Source organism: Protopterus annectens, chromosome 3.part1, assembly GCF_019279795.1.
Source record: "Protopterus annectens isolate FY-2018-M chromosome 3.part1, PAN1.0, whole genome shotgun sequence".
In the NCBI taxonomy this organism is placed as follows: Eukaryota; Metazoa; Chordata; order Ceratodontiformes; family Protopteridae; genus Protopterus; species Protopterus annectens.
The window spans coordinates 356,517,317-356,544,383 of NC_056732.1; positions in this window are offsets into that span (position 1 = coordinate 356,517,317).

The window sequence follows — 27,067 nt, forward strand, 5'->3', positions numbered from 1 at the left end:
TGTAAGTTAGGAGAGAAAGAACAAATTGGTTTATAGCCTGAATTTTGTTCCTAGATGTCAGCACTGTTTTCAGGATTAATTTAAGTCTTCTAAAGTATTCCTTACTAAGTTTTATTCATATTTGTTTATGTTTTATTGCTGATCCTTCATCAATTCTGAAATATTCATACACTCCCTCTTGCTTAAGTTCTTTTATATCACATTCTTGTCTCAAACTGATGTTTTGTTGGTGCTGACCAAACGACATTCTTATATCATCTAAAAATGTTTTGACAACTTGCAGTTGTGCTTTCAGTTCCACATCTGATAAGCTCTACATTTTTAAATCATCAACAAAGGTAAGATGAGAGGTCTTTATACTTTGTTGTTTTCTAGGAGCCAAATTATAGCCATGGCCTAACCTGTTAAGTAGACGGCTTAATGGGTTAAGGGCACGACAGAATAGCAGCAGTGACAAGGAGTCACCCTGGAATAATAATTTGTTCTTTATCATGGCTTAGTTGCAAAGTGGTCTGCCACTGTTTCATGGTCACTGTAATGTAGTTGATCAGTGTAGGGTGTATCTTATACATTTTAAGCACTCTTTTATCCATGAGTGTGGGATATTATCAAATGCTTTTTTTAGTCAATCCATGCCATACTTAGATTCTTATCCTTTTTACAATTCTCCAGTATGACGTTATTTAACAACAAATGATCCTTTGTTCCATATGACTTTCTTTTGTTGCCCTTTTGTTCTATTGCCATAATTGCTTTCTCCTTTGCATAGATATTACACCATATTACATCTCTTTTTCTTTCCCATGTCCATATTTCTTCTTCAGATGTTTCCTGGTATTCTTGTTTCTCCTTACGTTTGGGACTCATTCCATCATGCTGTGATATAACCTGTGTTAGACCTTCTACACCAAATCCTTCACTTCACAGGCATTCCATAACTTCAGCTTCTGTTTTTTAACTTCTGCTTTACTAATCTTCTTTTCTACATTCCCTTTTTGTGATATTACTTTTTTATTGTCAAATTTTCTGCATCTGGATGTCTTTGCCTGTATTTCTCTTTAAATATTTTTATAGTTGCCTTCTTTATATTGATTAATTTGGCTTTCACCTTTGGATAAATATTGCACCATATCAAATCTCTCTTTCTTTTCCATGTCCATATTTCTTTTTTATACTCTTCAAAAATCTCTAGGTTTTGTTGTTTATATTTTCACACTTCCTCAGATGCTTCTTTTTTCCAAAGAGATCAAAGTTTCTTGGTCTATATACTGTTTTTCACAAATCTGTTGTATTAATGATCCTGGCACCAGACAAGTAAATAACCATCACTCTTTCCTTGCTCAGCTTTGTAAGAGATCTGTGTGTCTTACAATGTAGTCACTTATAACAACACACTTTGGTTGGGTTGATGCCTGCCTTACAGGCTCAGCATCAGTAACTTTATGACTCACTGGACTATGTGAGAAAGTAGGATTAAACTGCTGAGTGTGCTTTGTGCCTTTGTTGTGTTTTGGAGGTATTTGAGGTTTAGGCAATTTAATCTTTAGAACCTCAGCATATGATGGGTTGTGTGCATTGTGATGGTCTTGGAAAGATGTGATGTGTGGTCTATTGCTGACAGTTTTGGTGTCTGAGTTTACTGTGTGTGAGATTTTTGCTTCCAAGGCTAGAGATGCATGAAATGCAGAACATTGGATAGTTGTCTCAGAAGTATTTGTTAGAATATTGGTAATGTCCACTATGTCCGACTAGTTTGTGTCATTTAGTATGAGTTCTGTGGATTGTTGAGTGTTGTTTCTTAGTCTCCAAATATAATTAAATAAAGATTTGGAGTTTTCTTTGGCTTCAGATACTAACCTGAGTTCATGGGTTACCTTAACAGATCTAACAGTACTTTTTAATTCTTAGTGAAACTTGTAATATTCTGCTTGACTTGGAAGTTTTTGTACCTACTGTATACTCTACTGAGCTTTTTATTTTTATTGCAGATTTTATGTTGGTGGGCCACCACAGTAGTTCACTTTTTATTTTCCCATTATATTTGGATCCAGATGATATTGTCAATTCTATGCATTTATTTACGTAGGTATATAAAACTCGTTTGCCAATCTATCTGCCGAGATGATGTCTGGGGTGATGTTGCAAGCGAATTTTGAGACTTAGACTTTGAGGAAATTTCTGCATCTGTAGTCAGTGAATTCCAGTATTTTGTTTTCAGTGGGTTTTAATAGTTTGATAATTTGAGGGAAAAGGTTACCTTCTTCAGCTATGTTTGGAAACTAAGAAATAACATCCAACAGTCCTGTGAATGCAATTATAATGATGTCACCTAGTGTGATCTAGTAGCCATTGCCAGTATAATAGCAAACAAATTCAGCATGAATTTTACCTCAGAAATGATTAAACAAAGCCCATGTATCCCTGAATCTATCAGACCCCCATGATCATCCCTAAAGAACATGTATTGAAAGTGCTCTTCAAAAAATACTTCATCAGTGGGACCTGACAATATGCCTGGATGTTAAACGAACAGAACTAATCAAGCCGTAGCAGAAACACTTCTCAAACTAATTATTCTGAGTTTAAACAGACAGTGAGCAGCAGCACTCATTGCATATTCATTCCTTGCCCTGCGTTTAAATGTAAATAAGCCAGGTTTCATGGCCAACAACAGTATTGTTGGCCAGGTAACCATGTAAGGAAACACAGATAGCAGTCCTGTTTAAATCAGAGTGCTGAAGGTCTGTAGTTTTGCACAGAATGCCACAATGATCACCAGGGCTTCACAGATAGCTCTCCATCTCTTAGTGCAAGACATCTGGAGAAAGGCCAACATAATGGGGGGGGGGGGCAATGACCAAAAAAAGGAACATATTTGACATATTTGCCCTATAGAAATGTGCTAGAATAACCAGGGGTTTGCCTTAAGATACATGTTCTGAAGGATTTGAAGTCTGAAACTCAAATGTACGTAATTATTGTGTCACATCAGTCCTGAGATTATCCCAGTGATATGGCAGAAAGCCACAAATTTGATAAGGAACACATCTGGACATTCTGTGAAAATGTGGACAGTTGAGAGGTATGAATGTTAAGTATATGGTCCAAACACAGTACAGGAGAGTGTATCTACAGTGCAGAGTATTGTGATATCCTGTTCCTGGCATTCTGTACTGAAATTGTGTAAATCATCTGTAAGGGCACATGAACTGCCATGTAAAATAAACACTCAGGGGAAATGTGTGTCTATTGAATAGGGACACAAAGATGCATTGTAGGAATGAACACAAGGAAAGAGGACAGGTGAAACAACCTAATGTACAGCAGATGAGGGCATGTTAATGGAAGACGGTTGTAGCAGCAACACCAATCACATATCAATATGGTACAGTAGGGACTGCACAGTGAAAATGTGTATTATGTGACTGTTGCACAAGGTGACATAACAATGGGAGGATGGCTGTGTGAGATAACCATCCTTACATAAATAATGCAGAGGACATATATTAGGGATCTGACATACAATTGAGGTAGAGTGCATCTCTTGTGAAACTGTGCAAACTGATTTGCCTGAATATGAGTGTATTCTCAGCAGAGGCCGCCAGGAAGTAGGATACAGGTAAAGGCTCATGGACAATATTAAAAGAAGCAACCACAATCACGGACAACATGAGAATAACACTACCAGTAATCCCATGCCTGTGACAGAACATATGTGATTTAGAGTGATCACAGATGTTCTTCTTTTGGCTTTTTCCAGTTAGGGGTTGCCACAGCAGAATGCCGGTCCGCTAATGATTGGCAGTTGATTTTTACAGTGCCCAGGTGCCAGCCCGATGCCCAACCTTTTACGAAGGCACACCCATTCACGCATGTCTTTCAAATGCCACTCGACCACGGGGAGGACATGCAGACTCCACACAGAAGGCGATCCAACCGAGAATCGAACTATTATGATATGTCCACACTGTATGAGGGTAATCATGCACACTGTCCTGGCACTGTAACATCTGCTGTAGGTGTTAGGAGAGACACTGCTATACCTGTATGTGACATTATGAGCAATACAGGCTAGCTGACTGTTGTGCATGGCATAAAGATATATGACACAATACTTACTCTCATGAATGTTATCCATGCCATTAATGTTGTCAAAAACCCATGTATGTACTGTTTTTATCACCAGAACAGGTAGCACACATGCATCTGGTGTAACAACTTGATGGGGGTTCTGCAGCATCAAACAGTAATGTTTACACCACAAATAGAATACCTAGGTATGTCCAAAGAGCTCCTTGACATCCACTGTGACAAAGGTGGTACACTTCAGTTACACATCAGTGGAAATTGTGTAGGGAGGTACATGAAAAAGAGTGCATTTTACTCTGTTATTGGTGTGATGAAGGGTGTCAGCTATGGAGGTATTATGGCTTCTGATGTGGATGTCCTTCACATACTCAGTACTTGTGTTGCATACAAGAGAGTAGTCAGCATTGTGACCACATGCTGGTGGATGCTCCACTTACCATCTACCCCAAATCACAGGTAACATACCTATTAGTCTGATTATTGGATGTGATGTCCACCTCATACTTGGGTTGTGTGTTTGTTTTCCTGATGGAACAAATCCTCCCATGTTTTCTTGTCATTGCAGGTGTTGCAATGGCTGTGGCAGCAATCTTTGTTGTGTGTTGATACTGTCTGTATTATACTAATATCACATTTGGAGTCAATGATTGCCCACAATCTGTAGTCCTTCCAGCAACTGTTTGGACACAGGATATGTATGTCATCTATGATGTCCATTACTTAAATAATGGACCAGAAAGGGCCTAGCAGACAGCCCTGATGTATGGACCTGATCAGTGGACCTGAGATATAGGTCACTTCACACATGTCAACATATATAGATGCCATGTATGTGATACACTCATCTACCCACTTGGTGTTATAGGTGTACATGGCCACATCTGACAGTATTGAGTGAATACCGCAGTGTGGATTTGTGTCAAATGCCTTGGGGTTGTCAAGTTCAAAAGACTAGTAATGTTTTCACCATACATGCTCTTGATGATCTCTTTGAGGACATCTAATAGATGTAACAGACATGATGTGGCATTAACAACTCACACAGGTCTGTTTCATACAGCTGGGATATTACTAGTGCCCATTTAGTAAAAGGTCCATGATGACATGCTGGTCTACCTCATAGATCAGGAGAGTGAGTCAGGATATGTCTATGCATGCATGCATTGGGTGCTGTCACCCCCCAACTCAAATGGATGCATGTTGATGTAAACCTTGCTACAGGAACATAGTCCATGTGGAGGGTGTGTTGAAGTGTGTATTCAACTATGTTGCGAAGGTGTATGTGATGATTCACATGACAGGTGATCTGTGATGTTGTTACAGCCCATCATTTCTGTGTGATAGACATGAATGAAGGTAAGACAATGCATACTGGCTATCCTCAACTGGCCTAGGGTTTGACCACAATACCCCACTCAGGGAACATTGAGAAACTCTCCTAGTTGGGGATTAAACCTCATGTCACTAGATGGGTAACCAATTGGCTCACTGGCAGAACACAGTTTTTTTTTTTAAACTGTAACTAACAGGTATTCTCCTATCCTCCTGCCCGGACGCATCTCCTTCCACTAAGGAAGCCCCCCTCACTATCCTTCACCGCGTGGCTCCCAGGATTTATCAACGGACTCCAACCCAGTGTGAATGCACAGACTAGCCTAAACCTTAAGAAAAGAAAGTTGTATTCACTTAAAAAGAGCCTAGGGAAGCCCCCCTCACTATCCTTCACCGCGTGGCTCCCAGGATTTATCAACGGACTCCAACCCAGTGCGAATGCACAGACTAGCCTAAACCTTAAGAAAAGAAAGTTGTATTCACTTAAAAAGAGCCTAGGGTAAAAACAATTATCTGTACCATTAATTGCTAACCAGGAAAGCGTTCTGCGGGCAGGAGCTAGTCAGTACCTATATCACAACCAGCAACAGCAACTACATTGCCAAACAACTAAGTTCTTTTCCTTGGAAAAGTATTTTACTATAAAAACAGACTGCAGATCCTACATATAGTTACCTTTGGGACCCTGCAGACTCCTGGCGGGCTTACCCTGACGTCAGCGAGGTATTTTAAACCTTACCTTTTTTCCGCCATTTTTTTTAAACTGTAACTAACAGGTATTCTCCTATCCTCCTGCCCGGACGCATCTCCTTCCACTAAGGTATGCTACATGCTTTTCTAATTGTTTAATACACTGTCGCAATCTGTTTTTAAGAAGTGTGATTTCTCATGTGTTAAACAAGTTACTACTACTGCAGTTTTGTGTTGTTGGCGTCTGCAGTAGCGTGATTTCTTATTTCTTATGTCTTAAACAAGGTACTACTACTACAGTTTTGTGTTGTTGGCGGTCGCATTAGTTACAGCGTGGGGAGTATTGTGCTGGCGTTTTTACAAGTTAAAGCTTGTACAATTTTGAGTTGACGTCTGTATAATTAACAGCCAGTGGAGTTTGTGTCGGCGTTATATGGCGCTGTTACACCTTAAACTATTTATATTGGGAGCACATGAGTACACGCTTGTCTCTGCCTGAATGTAAGCCCTTCTGTTACTAATAAGGCATAAATGCGTACTGCTTGTGTCGTGCTCAGGGAATACAATATGTTTGACTAAGGGGTTTTACTTACTATAACATATACTGCCTTTGCACACCTAGTGTTAACCTGGTATTTCACTATTAGTGCTTGACTGGATGTCGCCTTAGTCCTTATGCATACTGCCCATATTTTGTAGAAATTATGCAATGCAATTTAACTGTGGACTGTCTGTGCTCACTATGAACTTTTGGTTTAAGCTGTATACTCTATGTTAGGGATAACAGCCTGTGTATTGATTACTGCATCACTATAACTGCTGCCCTTTTCCCTATCTCATCCTAGGAAGCCCCCCTCACTATCCTTCACCGCGTGGCTCCCAGGATTTATCAACGGACTCCAACCCAGTGCGAATGCACAGACTAGCCTAAACCTTAAGAAAAGAAAGTTGTATTCACTTAAAAAGAGCCTAGGGTAAAAACAATTATCTGTACCATTAATTGCTAACCAGGAAAGCGTTCTGCGGGCAGGAGCTAGTCAGTACCTATATCACAACCAGCAACAGCAACTACATTGCCAAACAACTAAGTCCTTTTCCTTGGAAAAGTATTTTACTATAAAAACAGACTGCAGATCCTACATATAGTTACCTTTGGGACCCTGCAGACTCCTGGCAGTGTATTCCCGCTTGCTCGGGCTTCGCTCAGCGCCCCACCCTGCCCCCATATCCCATCCGCCCCCACTACCTCTACATTTATTAGGTTGTTAGCCCCTCCCCCTTGCTCTCTACCAATCACGACCGCCCCTCAATCTGCCACTTCTCCTCCCACACTCTCGGCCCTCCTTAAACTACCAAGTAAACTCTTCTGCTTCTTTATACCCACTGGCCTTCCTCTTACTATACCATGGGCAAAACCACATATTCTATTATCCTCCCTATAGTATTACTCCTCCTAATTCCGTATTATTTAACCAGATATGAAAACCAAGCACTCTTGGGAATTCCCTTCCCCAAGAGTTACACTACCACAAATTCAAACCTCCCCTACAACCTTATCACACCTTCACTCTACCATGCTAATACACTGAGCTCCAATATAGTGTATCTTACCCCCCGCCACCCTAAACCATCCATCAGTAAATCTAATCTTAAGTTGTTACTCAAACTCCAAAGGTTCTTAGACCACCTGAAAAAATGTATCACCATAGATGGGGACATCCACCCCAACCCAGGTCCTACCACTGCCCCAGACTCTAACTTCTTAAATTCCATCCGGACTTCTACCAACTCCCTCCTCATATTCCATCTTAATCTAAGAAGTATAAACAATAAGGTTCATAACTTACATGCTATGCTAGCTACCCATTCCCCTGACATTATGTGCCTATCAGAAACATGGCTCAAACCAGCCACCATGGATGAAGAGATTCTTCCACCTGGATATAATCTCCTTAGGGCTGATCGGATCAAAAAAAGGGGTGGGGGATTAGCCGTAATGTTCAGGAATACACTGAATATCATTATTAACCCACTCCAACCTCCAAAGGTCTCTAACATAGAACTTATTGCCCTAAAGATCTGCCTAAACACCCAAAAATGCATTAATCTCATTGTAATTTACATTCCACCTGGGAATAATTCAGAAAACCTTGAGCAAACGCTCAGCTGGTTAGCCTCCAATTACCCTCAAGAAACTATTGTACTAGGCGATTTCAACATCAACTGGTCCCACTACTCCTCACTCATAAACCCCCACTCCATTAACTTATATGGTTTCTCCCAAAATATTTCATCTCCAACCAGAAATGGCAATGCTCAGCAAAAAGAGCATCATTGACTGGATTCTTACCAACAAAGACACACACAACTATACCACAGGGACCCTTCCCAATGACCTCAGTGACCACCTTATAACCTATATACTAAAACATAAGTGCCCACCTACTAACCCTCCCACTTATAGACTTGTCAGAAACAAGAAGAAATTTGTCCCAAATCTATTCCTTGCAGAACTCAAATCCTGTAATTGGTCCATCCTAAAAACTCTACCCCTAGAAGAGAGTGTGACCTACTTTAGTGATACATTCCTGAAGATACTCAACTCCCACGCCCCAAACCGACAAATCAGAACCAAGGATCGGATAGCACCTTGGCTTACTAATGAAACTAAATCTAAAATTAAACTTCGTAACCAAGCCTGGGATAAATGGAGAGCTACCAAAACTCCACTAGATCGCATCAAGTTTCAACAGCTTAGAAACACTACTAAAATGGCCACTACTCAAGATAAAAAACAGTATTTCTGTCATCTCCAGGATAAACACCAGAATAACCCAAAGAAATTCTGGGCTGGATTTAACAACCTCCTCCATCCAGGTAAATCTACTACCCCCACTCCGGAGAAACTCATTGGGAAAGAACCAGAGAAAATAGCCAACGCTTTTAACTCTTTTTTTATCGAGACCATTCAGGCCCTAACCAGTCAGCTTACCACTACCTCCTTACCTGTAACCCATACTAAAGACCCAGCTCACCCACCCTTTAACTTACAACCTGTACCTACCTCCTATATATGCACCCTCTTAAAAAAACTAAAACCAACCACCCTAGCAGCCGACCAGCTCCCAGCGGAATACCTTCAAATAGCGTCAGATGCCATTGCCTATCCCATATCAATCTTGATTAACAGAACTATAACTGAAACTACCATTCCCTCTATTTGGAAAATCTCATATATCATCCCTCTTCACAAAGGAGGAACCTCCACGGAAACTTCCAACTACCGACCCATAGCAATTTTGTCACCAATAGCTAAGGTCATGGAACGGTGTGTTCACAAACAACTCCTTCACTACCTCACCCTTAACAGTCTTCTGTCCTATACCCAACACGGATTTCGCCCCCATCATAGTACTACCACTGCCCTCCTCTCCTTTGTTGACTCTATCAATAACAACCATAATAATAAATTAATATCCTCTGCTCTCTTTCTTGACCTTCGACATGGTTAATCACCAGCAACTCCTTCACACCCTGGAAACCCTACATCTTGATAACCCAGCCATAAGCTGGTTTAATGCCTACCTCTCTGGCAGGCAACAAGCTGTCCAATGGCAAAACAGGCTATCGGACCTACTTCCAAACACCATTGGTGTTCCTCAGGGCTCTATACTCGGTCCTCTTCTTTTCTCCGTCTTCATAAATGATCTTCACTCAGTCATCCCCAAAAATACCTGCATTCAATATGCAGATGACTCCACCTTAATCTGTTCTGACGCCTCCTCCTGAAACTTCAAGTAATGACCCAAAACTGTTTTACTTTAGTTGAAAAATGGTTCTCTGAACTGAAACTAATACTTAATCCAACGAAAACCAAATTATTACTATTTTTCCCCTCTGCAAATACTCCCCTTGGTAAAGAACCTCCAAATGCTGACAACACGTTCCATGTGGTATCCACAAATGGAACCATCATAGAGCCTGTCTCTCATACCAAACTACTAGGTGTGACTATTGATCACAAGCTGAAATTTGATATTCACATTAACCTAACCATTAAGTCTGTAAACAAGAAACTCGGCTCTATGTATAGAATAAAGAATTTCTTAACCCCTTTTACCAAACTAACCATTGCTCGCACTCATCTCCTTTCCACCCTCCTTTACGCCTCCCCAGTACTTTCATTCCTCAATAAGCGTGAGCTCAACAAGCTATCTGTTGCCTACAATCACATAGCCAGATTTGTAACAGGAACACCATATCGTACTCACCATTGCCTCAACCTAATGACACTCGGTTGGTTAGAACTGCCTAATCTTCTCAAACTCAACCAGCTCACTGAAGCTTTTAAAATAATTACCCAACCGGATAGAACCCCCTCACTGAGTAAAATACTGACCCCTACTCCAACCAAAAATCCCTCCGGTCGGCAAACTGTGTCCAGGTACTAACCATTAAATCTAATAACTCAGGTGGTGATGCTCTCTATGCCAACTCCATCGGAAAGCTCTGGAATTCCCTACCAAATAACCTAAGACTCATGACCTCGATTATTCAATTCAAAAATCACCTCAAAGAATTCTTCAAGTCTCACTGGTCATGTCCATGTCCTAAACCAGACTAATCTCAAACATCTCATTCCACCTGCGTCTCTTCCCTATCCCAGAGTTTACTAACTTAACCCCTCGGCCCACAATTTAATCTATGTTCAAGATTATCTAGACAATTCTGTGATGTTATTTAACCAATATGTAAGTGCATTGTTTTCTTTATCTATTTGTCTCTATGTTATGCTACTTACTTTTCACATGTAAATGTATTGTGTTTTTTCTTTTTGTTTGGAGCTTTTCTCCCCGGGCCTCTACTGAAAATGGATATGTATCCAGCTAGACTAGCCCGGTCAACAAATGTAAAATAAAATAATAAATAAAATAAACATACTGTGAAAGTTGGTGAATCAATCTGTACCGGTAGAGCTGTCATCACTGGTGTATCCCAGGGATCTGTGCTTGGCCCTTTACTGTTTGGAATTTATTTCTCGGTAGCTCAGTCTAAAGTATATGGCATTTGGCTTACAGAGTTTGCTGATTCTTGCAAACTGGGTGCAATCATTGAGTCCACCTATGATGATAACATATTACAGGAGTTGCTAGCACAGACAGATGACTGGTGACAAAGCCACACAGTCTATATATAAATGCAGAAATGTGTCTTTATTTTGTCTTTATGAAACGTGCAAGTCCATGCAAATTACAGCACTGGCAACTGTCCTGCTATGCTGAAACCCAGTGATACAAGCACTGGGAACATATGTAGATAGCAATCTGAACTTTGACCACCAACTGTCCACACAGGCATTGAAAGCCTATGTTGTGCATATCATGTCAGGCCATCATATTCAAATCTTAGGATTGTATGATAGTACTGTACTCAAATCTCAACAGAACATTAATAGAGTATAATTTTCTCCTTTGCATGTACCTCACCAGACACATGCAGCAGCTGGAGAGACCAGAGGGGTTTCTCACCAAGAAAACACAGGGGATACAAACCATGCCATGATGTATGAGGATAGACTGAAAACCATGTTACTGTAATCTGTACTGTATAGGATGACATGACTTATCTCTGACCCTGCTATGGTGGGAATAGCGCATATCCACAAATCAGATATAGCTGATGACATCAGTTGAGGAGACTATGGTAATAACAGTGTCCCACATCCTGGTGTAAAAGGCTCTCCATAATATGCAGCAAGAGCACGCATACACACACACACACACACACACACACACACACACACACACACACACACACACACACACACACGCACACACACACAAACATACTTGACTGCAGTGAGACTAGAACCCCTACCTACCTATGTACACAGACTACTGACTTCTGAATTCAAGGCAGGTGCCACAGCTCCAGTCTGACTTGGAGTGCCTCAGTCAACACTTTATAGCTTATGACATCAGCAGTGCCTGTTGAGGAGAATGTGTTAATAACAGTGTCCCACATGCTGGTGTAAAATGCTTTCTGTAATGTCCAGCAAGAGCACAAACACACACACACATATACACACACACACACACACACACACACACACACACACACACACACACACACACACACACACACACACACACACACACACACACAGTTGACTGAATTGAGAATAGAACCTTCCAATCTTAGTACACAGACTACAAACCTCTGTATTTAAAGCAATCTCTACAGCCCAAGTGTGATTTTGACTGCCTCAGACAACACTTTATAGCTGATGACATCAGCAGTGTCTGTTGTGGAGAATATGGTAATAGTGTCTCACATGCTGATGTAAAAAGCTCTCTCTAATGTGAAGCAAGAGCACAAACACACACATCCAGTTGACTGCAGTGGGAATAGAAACCCTCCCTATCTAAGTACAGAGACTACAGAACCTAGTACTTTATGGAAGCTCCATGGCACAAGTATGTCTTTTACAAGACTGCAGATCAACTTATAGTGGATGATGTGATGCCCCTGCACTGGCCCAGTAATCAAGGAGCCTCAATCCTCACCACTGGCAACAGTGAGGGATGTACACATTGGGAGGATTACAAGTACACACACAGTAAAGTACAATTTCCCTTAAGAGCACACAGAGATCACAGTCAGTCGGGGGCTGGTTTCTCTCTCTTTCTCCAGAGCCCCAATAAGACTCCCCACTGGCACAACTATAGGATTAAGATCTCATCTGAGTGGCCAAGCTAAGACCTCCAGCACCATCTCTGTTTAACCAGTGCTTCGTGTCCATGCCCAAGTAGCTGGCACACACACACTTTGAGATTTGATTGATATTCAAACACACACACCTGGGAAAGGCTGTCACAGGCTTACTAGCTATGCCCCCTTCAGCCCAGACTATAAGGTAGTACCAGCTGCCACCAGCCACCCTTACTTATCAGCTACTATAAGGCCCATAACAAAGGGTTCCAGTTCTTCTGTGTAATGTTACTATTATCCAAATGGTAAGTGTGACCAAGACCTTCAAGGCTATTTAGGAGTGGCCTGTACACTGTTATCAAATACATATGCAAGTAACATAAGAGCTTAAACATCTCTAAACAAACCAGCCACAATTAAAAGGTTTAAATATATTTAACAATAAATAATAAAAGAACAAGAGAATACTCAAACAACACAGTAACTGCAAAGTTCAGAATCACAGGAAATATTTTAAAACAACATTGCAGGACAGTCTCAGATAAATACAGAAAACATCTAAACTCAATCTTTACTATATTCCTATCTATATCTAAAGAAATGTTATACTTAAATCTTACTTACAGAGCAAGGTAAATGTAGTGCTGATAATGAGTGGATGTTTCTAGATCCAAGATAAGATACAAAATTCTCAGACTTTCTCTGAGAGTTCATAAATTAATAATTAACATTACTACTGGCTTAGCTTGGATGACATCACTATTTGTCACCTGCCTGCAGTTCCCAGGCTAACCAGATACTAACATATCCATGTTAAAATACTTATCTCTCAGATGTGCAGCTGCTAGGAAATCACAGAGCAATAAAAACCCTTTACATTTTAAACCTAGTAATTATTTCTGTTTCAAGACAATAGGAAGAAATTTCTAGCTCTAGACATCCTGTCTCCTTCAGTGAAACTGAGAGATAAATGGAATTGAAAACATTCTGATTCCAGCCTATTTTCTTGAAGCCTTTCAAGTTACCACTGTATGTTCCAGCTTCTACTATTAAAATATACATTTGCACAGGTATATAGTTTATATACATTTCTGTTCTTTTCCAGTAGGGTACACTGTAGTTACATTTTAGCTTAGTACTTTACACACATTTCTGCACCAGCAGTTTAATATACTCATAACATATAGTTCTCGTACATTTGTAAGACAAGCATGTGAATCATATTTATATTTACAAATGACATATGATTATTTACACAATTCCAGATAGCTGGGTGGGCAGTGTCACATTTCTATATAAATCATATTAATAATTTCAAATGACACATAATTATTTACAAAATTCCAGATAGCTGGACTGAAAGTATTTTCCTGGTGTCACAGATGACATCAGCAGAGCATGTTGGAGAGAAGATGTTGGGAGGCCTGCATGAAATGGATGTGTAGGCATGTGCAACTATCAAAAAACTGTTATTTTATGGGATTGGAGCAGTAACTATAGGATACATACTTCTGCTCTTTTGGATAGACACACACACCCAGTTCACTGCAGTGAGAATAAAACCCCTACTGATCTAAGTACACAGACTGCAGAACAAAGTATTTTATGCATGGACCATGGCACAAGTCTGACTTTTGCAAGACTGTAGGTCAAAGTATACTGGATGACATGTTGAGAGGCCTGCATAGATTCATAGCTTCAGCCTTTCATAGTAGGTTACTAGCCTAATGTCATAGGGCATTTACAAGCCTAGTTATGTAAAAAGAGATGTAGCTTTATTGAGCATAGTTAGATGGTCATTGTTAGCATAGAGATTTTGTGATAAGCACTGAAGAGCATACATTCCACCCCAGGGGTGAATTTACAATCACCCATCCAGTTGTCAAGGTTGAGCTTGAATAGTGTCATTGAGGAGCACTGCTTCATGTATGGTGGGAGCCTATTAAAGAGGAGTGGCAATCGCTATGTGATATATCTGTCTCCCTAGCATGTTCTGTTTATGTCGCAGGCCAGGTTGAGATCCCTGGAGCAAGTTATTGTTGTCCTATTTGATTTTCAGATGTCCAGCATTTCAAGTATGGCATGGTCTGAGACTGCTCTGTAGGCCAGGCACAGGCCACTTCTCAGCAGCCTGCATGATACTGAGTAGAGTGACAGGTCTTTCAGTCTTGCCATATTTGTCATAGTTTTGGAGGCCCTGGATTCTCTCAGTCACAAACCTCTGGCTTTTCTCCATTTGCTGCAGATGTCTGGTGAGGTACAGACAGAAGGGAGCATTGTACTCAATTACAGGTTTGATAAGGGTAGAGTACAGCAGAGCTATGTCTTCCCTGGTCCTGGATGTGATGGCCTTATTTATGAGGTGTGCAATATAGACTGTGTGTCTCACCACTTTGGACACATAGTGATTGAAGTGTCAATTGCTATTAACATGTGTTGCCAAGTCTTGCAACACTGTGTTTGAGCTTACAGGGGTGCTATGTATATCATAATTAGCAGGGGTACATCATTGCCAAAGGGGGCAATGAGGCATTTTTTTACTTTAAGGTTCAGTCCATGAGTTTGGGACTAGTCATTTGTCTATGTCAAGCCCTTCTGCAATAGGTTAACATAGTTGTGGGACTCTATATGACTGCATCCAGTCGATAGTCATCAGCAAATGTGGTAAGCCACAGGTCATCTACCTTTGCCTGGACTTCAGATAAATAGTTTCCAAACAGTTGAGGGCCCAGCACAGATCCTTGTGGTAGTCCACTGTTAAGTGGTTTAATGGTGGAGATGCAGTCTCCAACTTTAACAGTGTGCATTATGTTGGTGAGCCAGTTGGCTATCCATCTAGTAATGTATGGGTTGATCCCCAGATGGGGGAGTTTCTTTATGATACCTGAATGGGGTGATAGTGTCAAAGGCCTTGGATAAATCAACATAGTGGTATGTTCAGTTATCCCTTATTTATGTCTTTGGGGTCATTATCAAAGAAGCCCACAATGTTTAATAGGCAAGATCTACCCTTGACAAAACCAAAATGGATCAGGTCAAGTGTGCTGGAGATAATAGGTTCATAGGTTCATAGGATGGTACTTGGCTATCAGCCCTAGGGCCTATACAAGCCTAGCCATAACAATTCCCTGGCTATTTCGTCCCACAATATTTACTTCCATGGACCCCAGTCTAGCAGGGTGACTTTCATGATCCCTGAGGTGAATTTCCTATCTCCCAGCCAATCATCAAGGTTCCTTTTGAAGAGGGCCAAAGAGGCACTCTGCTTGACATGTATGGGCAGTCTATTCCAGAGTCTGGGGAGTCTGTAGGTCAGGAACCTATCCCTCCAGCATGTTTTGTTTATTGTGATAACAATGTTTATATCCCTGGAACGTGTGGCTCTGAGGGATTGGGATTTCTTTAAGTGTAGCATATCCAACAGCTCTGGGTTTGACATGGCCTTGTATGTTAAGCAGAGATCGCCTCTGAGTAGACGATATGTGACAGAGTATAGCTGGAGTTTTTTAGACAGTCAGCATAAGGCATCTGCTTTAGGCCTGTGATTTTTTTAGTGAGGTATTTCTGCGGTCTTTCCAGTTGTTGAAGATGTCTTGAGAGGTACATAACAAATGGGGCATTATATTCTATAATTGTTCTAATGAGGGATGAGTACATTGGGACAATGACCTCCTTTTTTCTGGATGAAAAGCCCTTAGTGATAAGGTGTGCCACATAGAAAGATTTCCTGACTGTTGTGCCGATGTGTTTATCGAAGGTGAGACCACTGTCCACCTGTGTCCCTAAGTCTCTTGTCACACTTTTGGTGTTTAATGTACTGCCTCCTATGTGGTAATTCACAGGTACATGTTTTTTTTCCAAAGGGGATAACTATACATTTCATGGCATTGAGCTTGAGTCCATGGCTCTGGCACCAAGCATCTGTTTCTGTAAGGCCCTTTTGTAGAATATCCACATCATTTGGGGATTCAATAATGGCTCCTAGTTAGCAGTCACCTGTGAACTTTGTTAGCCAGAGTCCCTTAGTATTGGCCTGTACTTCAGAGAAGTAGATGCAAAACAAGAGCGGTCCCAGGACTGAACCCTGAGGTACTGCACTTTTCACTTGTCTGGATCTGGATTTGGAGTTGGCTACTTTTACAGTGTGGGTTCTGTCAGTAAGCCAGTTGGCAACCCATCAAGTGATGTAGGGATTAATGCCCAGCTTAGTAAGTTTATCTATGATTCCAAAGTGGGGGATGGTGTTGAAGGCCTTGGCAAGGTCCACATAGGCTGTGTGGACCACCTTACCCTGGTCCACGGCTCTGAAGATTGATTTGAAGAAGTCAATCAGGTTCAGGAGACAAGATCATCCCTTCACGAACCCAAACTGGATGGGGTCCAGTGTTTGAAGGTTGCCAATGTCTTTGTTTATAAGTTCCATGATAATACATTCCATGGCCTTGCAGATCAGACTCGTCAGACCGATGGGGTGGCAGATCCTGGGATCCAAGGTGGATCCCCCCCCTTGGGAGTGGGATAACTGTAGCTGTGCGCCACTCAGTGGGCACGAAGCCTGAGGTGAGGCTATGATTAAACATGATACTTATGTGAGGTGCCAGTTCATTTTGTAGTTCATGCAGTACACAGTCCAGGATGTCATCTGGTCCCATAGATGCTGTATTCTTAGCTTTGGAGAGTGAGTTTTTTACCTGCGTGGCTGTTATTACCGGAATTTAGCAATCTTTCGGTATTCAGATGGGCCCTTTAGGGTGTGAGAGGGGGGGTGAAGTTGGCACTGAATCGATCTGCCAGGATATTCGCAATATCCTTCGGATCAGTATATTTAATGCCATTCTGTTGTAGCTCAGAGCAGATCTGAGCATTGCCATTTAGATTCATGTCATAGCTATAGAATGCCTTGTGGTTGTCTTTGGTTCATAGGTTCATAGGTAGGTACTGGGCTATCTGCCCAAAGGCATTTATAAGCCTAGCCAGAATGTGTTGGCTTTTGCCACCCCTTTAGATTAGTTCCCTGTGCCTCTGTCCAGCAGAGCCACTGAAGTGATCCCCGAGGTAAACTTTCTGTTTCCCATCCACTCGTCAAGGTTTCTTTTGAAGAGTGTTAGTGAGCAGCTCTGCCTAATGTAGATTGGGATCTTGTTCCAAAGCATGGGAAGTCTCTTGGACAGGACTCTATCCCTCCAGCATGTCCTATTTATTGTTGTGGTGAGGTTTAGGTCCCTTGAGCATATGGCTCGAGGGGATAAGGTTTTCTTTAGGTGGAGCATGTCCATTAATTCTGGGTTAGACATGGCCTTGTATGTCAGGCAGAGATCACTTCTGAGTAGGCGGTATGCAACCAAGTACAGCTGGAGTTTCTTCAGTCGGGCTTCATAGGGCATCTGTTTGTGGCCAGTGATCCTCTTGGTGAGGTACTTATGTGGTCTTTCCAGCTGTTGCAGGTGTCTTGTAAGGTACATCCCAAATGGGGCGTTGTACTCTATGATGGGTCTGATGAGTGATGAGTAGAGGGGCACAATGACCTCTTTTGATCTGGATACAAACCTTTTTGTGATTAGGTGGGCCACATAGAAGGATTTTCTAACCACTTTGGCAATGTGACTATCAAAGGTGAGATTACTATCTACTTGGGTCCCCAGATCCCTTATTACGTCTTCTGTATTTAGGGGACTACCACCTATGTGGTAGTTTGTGGGTACTTTGTTTTTTCCAAAGGGGATGACTATGTACTTTTTGGCATTTAGTTTGAGGCCATGATTTTGACACCAGGTATCCATCTCAGTGAGACCCTTTTGGAGGATGTCCGTGTCAGCCGGAGAGTCAATTATAGTCCCTAGTTTGCAGTTGTCTGCTAACTTGGTCAGCTATAGTCCTCCTGTGCTTGCCTGTACCTCTGAGAAGTATATGCCAAACAGGAGGGGTCCTAGGACTGCGCCCTGAGGAATGCCACTTGTAACCAGTTTAGAGTTGGACCTAGCTCGCACAACTCTCACCATGTGGGTTCTGTCCATGAGCCAGTTGGCAACCCATCTTATGACGTAGGGGTTTATGTTCAGGCTGGTGAGCTTGTCTATAATACCAGAATGGGGAATGGTGTTGAAGGCCTTAGCGAGGTCTAGGTAGGCTGTGTGTACCACCTTTCCCTCATCTATAGCCTTAGTAACTGTCTCAAAGAAGTCCACCAGGTTTAGGAGGCATGATCTACCCTTAACAAAGCCAAACTGGGTAGGGTCCAGTGTTTGGAGGTTCCCAATTTCTCTGTTAATGAGTTCCATGATGATGCGCTCCATAGACTTGCAGACCAAGCTAGTCAGGCTTATAGGACAATAGTTCAAGGGGTCTTTTGTGGCTCCACCTTTGTGGAGCAGAATAACCATTGCTGTACACCACTCTATGGATACATAGCCTGTGGAGAGGCTGAGTTTGAACAGTGTGTTTAGATGAGGGGTTAGTTTGTATTTGAGTTTATGTAGGACGCAGGCTGGGACACCGTCTGGTTCCATTGATGCTGTGTTTTTGGCTTTGGAGAGGGCTGTTTTAACCTGAGTGTCTGTGATTTCAGGGACTCTACATTCTTCTGGTATGGTTATGGGCCCTTTTGGGGGTGAGAGGGGGGCGAAGTTTGTGCTGAACCTGTCTGCCAGGATGTTGGCGATATCGGTCGGTTCAGTGTATTTTGTGCCATTCTTCCCTAACTCCGAGCAGATCTGAGCATTGCCACTTTGATTCTTGACATAGCTAAAGAATGCCTTGTGGTTATCTTTGGAGTCCTTGGCAATTTTTCTTTCAAAGCTCGCCTTGGATGATTTTATGAGGGATCATAGTTTCTTAGAATCAAAACAGATGAGGCTCACCACAGCAGTATTTGTAGAGAATTTAATGAGATAAAAACATCACAAACTGCAGTATCAGTAAGCGCTTTCACGTTCAAATAATGTTTCATCAGACTTCAATACTGCCAAAACCATTAATTACATTTTAAATAACACTGCAATCAATATCTCCCAATCACTTTAAAGGAATAATAATGACATCATATAAACAATTAAAATCTAAAAGGAGTATACACTAGTAATAATAATACTGCTTTTAGATTTTAATTGTTTATATGATCTTTTTATCTCATTAAATTCTGTATGAATACTGCTGTGGTGAGCCTCATCTGTTTTGATTCTACATAGACTTTTGTTTGGACGAGGCTCTTTAGAAAAGGACTGTTTTGATTTTTGCATTGGATCGTAGTTTCTTGCTGATACTGATCAGGGATGTCTTCCCTTCTTGGGATTTTACTCTTTTCTGTACTAGTTTCCTTCTTCTATTGTATAGCTTGTTTACGGCAGGAGTCCACCAGACTGGTTTCCTTTTCTTGGAGGAGTGAGTCTTGGTTTTGCTTGGGATGGCACGATCCATGCATTCTTGTAGGTGCCCATAGAATGCATTAGTAAAGGATTTTGCAGCTTGGACAGCATTATCCTTCAGCATGGGGGCTTTGAAACTTTCCACCTCAGTCTTAAGTAACATGAAGCTTTTGAAAAGTTTTTCACTGTGGTTTTCTTGTCCAGGGGTGGGGGTGGAATATGGATATCCAAAGTGATTTGTTTATGGTCAGATCTAACCAGTGAGGGGGTGACCTCCGGTGTGGAACACCGGTTGCCCATGTTGGTGATGACCAGGCCCAATATGTTGTCACCTCTGGTGGGAGTGTTGATCAGTGGAACCAGGGTGTTTGAGTTTATAAATTCTAAGAAATGTTGGGCAAGGGAGTTAGTACTTGAGTAGTTCTCCCAGTTAATGTTTGGGTAATAGAAATAACCCAATATTAGGGTGTCTGGTAGGACCTTTATGTTTCCCAGTGTTTCCAGAAATGCGGAATGGGGGTCCTGGGACATCTTGGGTGATCTGTAGCAAGCTACAATTTGAATTGCAGTTTTGTCCACTGTTAGTTGCACGTGGATGATCTCTGAAGCATCGTGCTGTGCCACTAACCTGGAGATGTGGGTATCCTTGATGAATATGGATATGCCCCCGTCTTTTGTATTTAGGTTTGGGTTCTGTGGCCGAAATGTATGGTATGAGTTGTAGCCTGGTAGTGCTGGGGTGCTCTCTGGAGCCTTAAACCAGGTTTCTGTTACTGCACATATATTGATTTTCTCCATACTGAGGAGTGCCTTCAGTGCATGCATTTTGAGGTTTAGACTTCTGGCATTGAGGAGCATTACCCTCGGTTTTTTGTTACTTGTGCTATTTACAGCGGTGGGTTTGTCTTTTGAGCCTTGCCTAAAAAAGGCACTATAGGGGTATTCGAAAGCCTAAGGGTGACACGTTCAGGCCATCTCTAGCGAAGCAGCGAGGCTTGTCGAGCATGTCATCCCAGGCAGACAGACACTGGATCCCCTTTGTATGACACCAGAAACTTAGCCAATTGTTGAAATCGAGAATTTTTTCTTTACACCGTGATATAATTCTTGGTGAGGGCAGGATGCTACTCAGGGTCATACCGGCCTGGGCTACGTGATCAGAGAGCTCTTCCATATCTCTTTTCATGTAGTCCAGGGAGGTACGGCTCAGGTCATTCACACCAACATGGACAATGACAGAGTCATATTTGTACTTGTTCTGGAGTGACCTGAGTGCTTGTGTTATGTGGCGGATCCTGGCACCTGACAGACAGTTAACAGTAACCTTCTTATTCAGCCTAGTGAGTGGGACGTCAGTGTGCCTGACTATAGAGTCACCTATTACTAGTATGTTGGGTATGTTATTTTGCCTTAAGGGTTGTGATTGCATGGCACACTGATTTTGTGAAGTATGTGTTTCATGGTTTGTATTGGGGGGCGGAGGTTGCTTGGATGTTTGCTTTGGAGGTCTTGGTTGGTTTTGTAGATTTTTATTTAGAGCCTCCGAGTATGTTTTCATGTATTTATGTGTGTTTTTTGCCAGTGCTGGTTTAGTGGGTCTATATGAGACTGGTGGTGTGATGCAAGTATTTCCCTTCTCCTCTTGACTGTCTGATCCAGTCTTGGGTTGAGAGAGCTTAGCCTCCAGTTTGGCTGTATAATTGCATCTCTCGTATGTATTAGTGTTTGGTGGTAGGAGGAGGGGGTTGTCTGTGTACATGAGGCAGTTGTAACATTGCCTCAAAATTCCCAGATTCACCAGTTGGACTGGAGAGTACACCTGAAACTGCCCTTTGGACATGCCTGGATAGGTACAGTGAACTGTTTTACTGGATGGCTGGTAAGGTGGAATAGAGAGCCTTGTCCTCCTGTACAGTACAGAAGGGTCTAGTGCTAGGGTTTATAAGTGTTTGCTATAAGTTTTGAGCAAGTGCCGGGCTGAGAAATGAATGGCTTGAGTGCTTAAGTTGAAAGTTTGTCTAGCTCCAAGGGAAAAATTGAAGAGGAGACTTTGTGGAGCCGGGAATAGTTTTACCCTAGCTAACCGGTGCTGCCCGGCGTGCAAAACTGGGCAAATATGGCATTTACAGCATGGAAATGAAAGAGATAGAAATTAGCCCAAAATGGCCAATAAACTACTAATTTCTTGGCTGAAACCACTCCTCTAGGGACAGATAGGCTGCTCAAAGCTCCCTTCTCTCACAGGTGAACAGAGAAACTTCCTTCTATCCAAGTAAGGTATGGGCAAACACAGAGATTTGAAACACAGCCCTGAATTCAGCACTATCCTGAAAACTGGACTATACTAGCTTAGAAAGGTGGGAAACATATATATATATATATATATACATATATATATATATTTTTTTTTTTTTCAGAAAATAAAGCAGATACACTCAAAAAAAACACTTTAAATGCACAGAAAAGGATACTTATTGTTATATATCACAGATCAGAGTTGCAGTCAATGCCCCTAGTAATAAAGTAGGAAGAAACACAAATACAGTAAAAGTAGATGAATGAAGTGCAATTTTATATATATATATATATATATATATATATATATATATATATATATATATATATATATATATATAAACAATAGAAAATGAACAAACTGATTTAAACAAGTTACCCAATTAACCAGAAAAAAGCTCAGAACTGAGCCCTGTTCCAGCAGTATTCAATTAGACAAGTTCTAACTGCACACCCCTGCTTACTAGGGTGCAGGGGAATCTTCTCCAAAAAGATGGCCTGGATCAGTGCTCAAGTTATACAAACTAAGCTAGATTCAGCAGGCTTGAATCTGGTCTATGCTACAGCAACAAGCTGCACCAATTTCAGAAAGAAACAGTTCAAATAAGCAGGCACAATAAGCCTGTGACCAGAAATTCCCAGCTCAGAAGGGCAGAATCCAGCCTCTCCTCCCACAAGAGTGCAGACCACAAACCTTCTTAATACACTGCAAGTTTGGCCTGAAGCCCAAGTGTTTACGCCAGAACTAATACAGTTTTAGAACAGCAGACACTGGGCCTTTAATCAGCAATTCTCAGCTTAGAAGGATGTAAGCTACCTGTCCTGCCACAACAGTGCAGACCACAAACCTTTTTAATGTAAAATAGCCTGTATGAAGCCCAAGTGCTTAAACCAAAAGATTTAGAATAACAGTTACAATTTAATCAGGCTACTACCAAGTAGTAATAAATGCAGCAGAATAAATAAAATTGAGTACTTTTAAGAAAAGCAAAATAAAGTAGGAGGAAACACAAATACAGTAAAAGCAAATGAATAAAGTGCGATTTTTTTTAAGTGCAAGAATAGATGAAGGAAGAACCTAAGTGGGCTGGCCTTCTCAAATCTTCTCTCTGTATTAAGTAGAGTGAACACTAGACTCCGAATATGATCTCAATGTACTCGGTTAAGTGAGCAAATGAGATGGACCCAGAAGGAGTGTTCTAATACAGACTTACAGGAGGGACGGGCAATTCCAGAGCCACCAACATTAATACCAACACAGGAATAGGGAGGGAGGGTGAGGAACTAACTGCAGAGAGACACACAGCACACTGTTTGTTCAGAAACACACAATTAAGAAACAGAAAAAAATGAAAATACAGTACTTTTAAAACTGCAAGTTTGTACTTAACAGAAAACTAAAATACACTACTGCAAGTTTCACTTAGCTTCAGCTTCTAATGCAGATTTTTGTAGCCAAGCAAGTCTCTCAGGAGTTGAGCATAAAATGATTTCTCAAAATTTGTGGCTAGCACTTAAAGTACAGAGGAATGTCTCTGGGCTATTAAATATTAGATAAAGAAGTGATAACACCACCACCTCTTATAGCAGACACACAGCACACTGTTCAGAAACACGGAATTAGGAAACAGAAAAAAATGAAAATACCGTACTTTTAAAATTGCAAGTTTGTACTGAACAGAAGACTAAAATACACTACTGCAAGTTTCACTTAGCTTCAGCTTCTAATGCAGATGTTTGTAGCCAAGCAATTCTCTCAGGAGTTGAGCATAAAATGATTTCTCAAACTTTGTGGCTAGCACTTAAAGTACAGATGAATCCCTCTAGGCTATTAAATATCAGATAACAAAGAAGTGATAACACCACCCCCTCTTATAGCAAACAGACACACAGCACACTGTTCAGAAACTTGGAATCTTTGGCAATTTTATTTCGTAACTAGCTTTGGAGGATTTTATGAGGGATCTCATCTTCTTACTGTGGCTGGTAAGGGTTTTTTTTTTTGCATCCTGGGATTTTCCGCTTTTCTGCAACAGTTTCTTCCTTTTGTTGTAAAGTTTGTTTATGGCAGTGGACCACCAGACTGGCTTCCTTTTTTTGGAGGAGTGCATCTTGGTTCTATTTGGGATGGCATGATTCATGCATAAGTGGATGTGCTCATACAGTGCCTTAGTGTAGGTTTCAGCAGTCGAACTTTCAGTTCCCATCTGCATGGGTGTCATGAAGTTTGTCACTTCTGACTTGAGTAGCATGAAGTTGGCTTTGGAGAAGTTTTTATGGAGGTTTCCTTACTGGGAGGTGGGGGTAGGGTGTGGATGTCAAGGGTGATTAGCTTAGTCAGACCTGACCAATGAGGGGGTGACCATAGGTGTGGAGCATTGATTTCCAGTGTTGGTAATGACCAGGTCTAAGATATTGGAGCCCCTGGTGGGACTATGGATTAGTTGATCCAGGTCATTGGAATTTATGAATTCCAAGAACCGTTGGGCAAAGGTGTTGGTACAAGAGTAGTTTTCCCAGTTAATGGCAGGGTAGTTGAAATCACCCAGTATTAGGGTGTTTGGTTGTATCTTAATATTTTCCAGTATGTTTAGAAATGTGTAGTGAGAATCTTGGGGCATGGTGGGGGATCTGTAGCAAGCTACAATTTGGATTGCAGTCTTACCTAGTGTTAGTTTCACCTGGAGAATTTAAGATGCATTGTGTTGGGCAACTAGCCTGGTGGTGTGAATATCCTTGGTGAATATTGACACTCCTCCACCTTTAGTGTTTTGGTCCTGGTTGGGTGTCTGAAAAGTGTGCTAAGAGTTGTAGCCTGGTATTGCAGGGGTACTCTCTGGAGCCTTGAACTAGGTCTCAGTTACTGCACAGATATCGATGTTCTCCATTTTTAGGCATGTCTCGAGAGAGTGCATTTTGAGGTTTAGACTTCTAGCATTGAGTACCATTACCTTCAGATTTTGCATGCTTGTACCTGTTATGGTGGTGGTCCTTTGGATAAGGCCCATGCTGATCCCTTCCATAGCCTTGTAGATAAGGCTTTTCAGGATTATGGGTCAATAGTTCTAGTTCTGCATGTAACCAGAATGATGTGCATTGGATATCATGCAACATTTGATATTAATGTCTGTAGTGTAGGTGATATATGTGTGGAAAAAGTACTGAGACACCAGGGTTGTAGTGCTTGGGGGAGGCAATGCATGGCTGTATTGTAAATATGTGAAATATCGTTAGATAGGGCTTTCAGTTTGTTATGTTCCCACATGTAATTTCATGTCATAGACAGGAATGGAGAGTAAACATCAATAATACATAATAATATTTACTTTTCTATAGCATGATGGTTGGCAAAGTGTTTGCACATGCGAGATACACATTTTCAGTACTTTACATGTTTGTATGTAGTTAAGCAGGCACAAATGTGAGCTGCATTGTGAAAACCTAAGAGTTAGTAGTGAGTCTATGAATCACATCTGCTGCTTAACTGACTCTGTGGTAGCAGGTGTAAATGCATTGATACATTTCATTTTGAGCCAAGATGATACTGGGTTTGCATCCATGTGTATCTAATACTTTTAAAGACTTTTAAATAAACAGTGATAACGCAACGACATGAATTTTTTACAGTACATGTGTTGCTGTGTGTTGGCATAGTGCAGCGGGGTTAAGCGGCATTGTGTGGTGATAACCGCAGCACTGTACTGCAGCTCACTGTTACTGCACATTGGTGTGTGATGCAAAGCTCCGCACAAACATAAAAGCCAAAAAGTGAAGGGGTCCATTGTTTTTTTCTGCTACTTTTGTGTGTTGTGTGTGATTTTATTTTTTGAGCAGATTATAGGTGTTAAAAATGAGGTAGATAGGAAAATGGTGAAATTAGGAGCAAGCAGGGGAGGAACAAAGGGAAAGCAATACAGGAATGTACATGAGGGAGGTTGGAAAGAGCTATAACTATCCATTTCTTTAACAGTAAAAACTGAAAACGTGCAGAATATTAACTGAATTTGGACTGTCACTTCCACAAAGAGGGGTGACAAGAATGCAATCATATTGTATAACCAACTGGGCTGAATCAAGTGTGTCAAGAAGACATGTGTGCAAAATGGAGAGCTATGTATGGGCCAATTTTTTTTGTGGGACAGGTGCCCATTTATTTAATGCAGTAAGAGAGGACTGCTGGGTAAGGGATGTAGGTATGTCTGGGTTAGGTAAGTTGGGTAGGTGAGTAAGGAAATGCAAACAAACAAGGCAAGAGACAGGGACAGTGATGGACACAAAAGGTTGGGGGACATCATGATTGGGGTGAGGGAGGGGACAATGTGGGCTCATGGACATCAAGCTTGGAGACAATGAGAATTGAGTCCTCACCCACTGGAGTGTCATCACTGTCCCCTTAGTTTGCTGGCAGCTGGAGTGCTTGATGCTTCTTCTTCCTATGGACCATGAGGGAGAGCAGTCTCCCCATCCAGCATAGGTGTACACCAATGGTGGGGTGCACAACTCTATGTACCATCCCTGGCAACTCCATATGGGTGATGAAATCCCCACCTTCACCACGGCTCCCAGAGGGTACAACTGTACCACCTTCT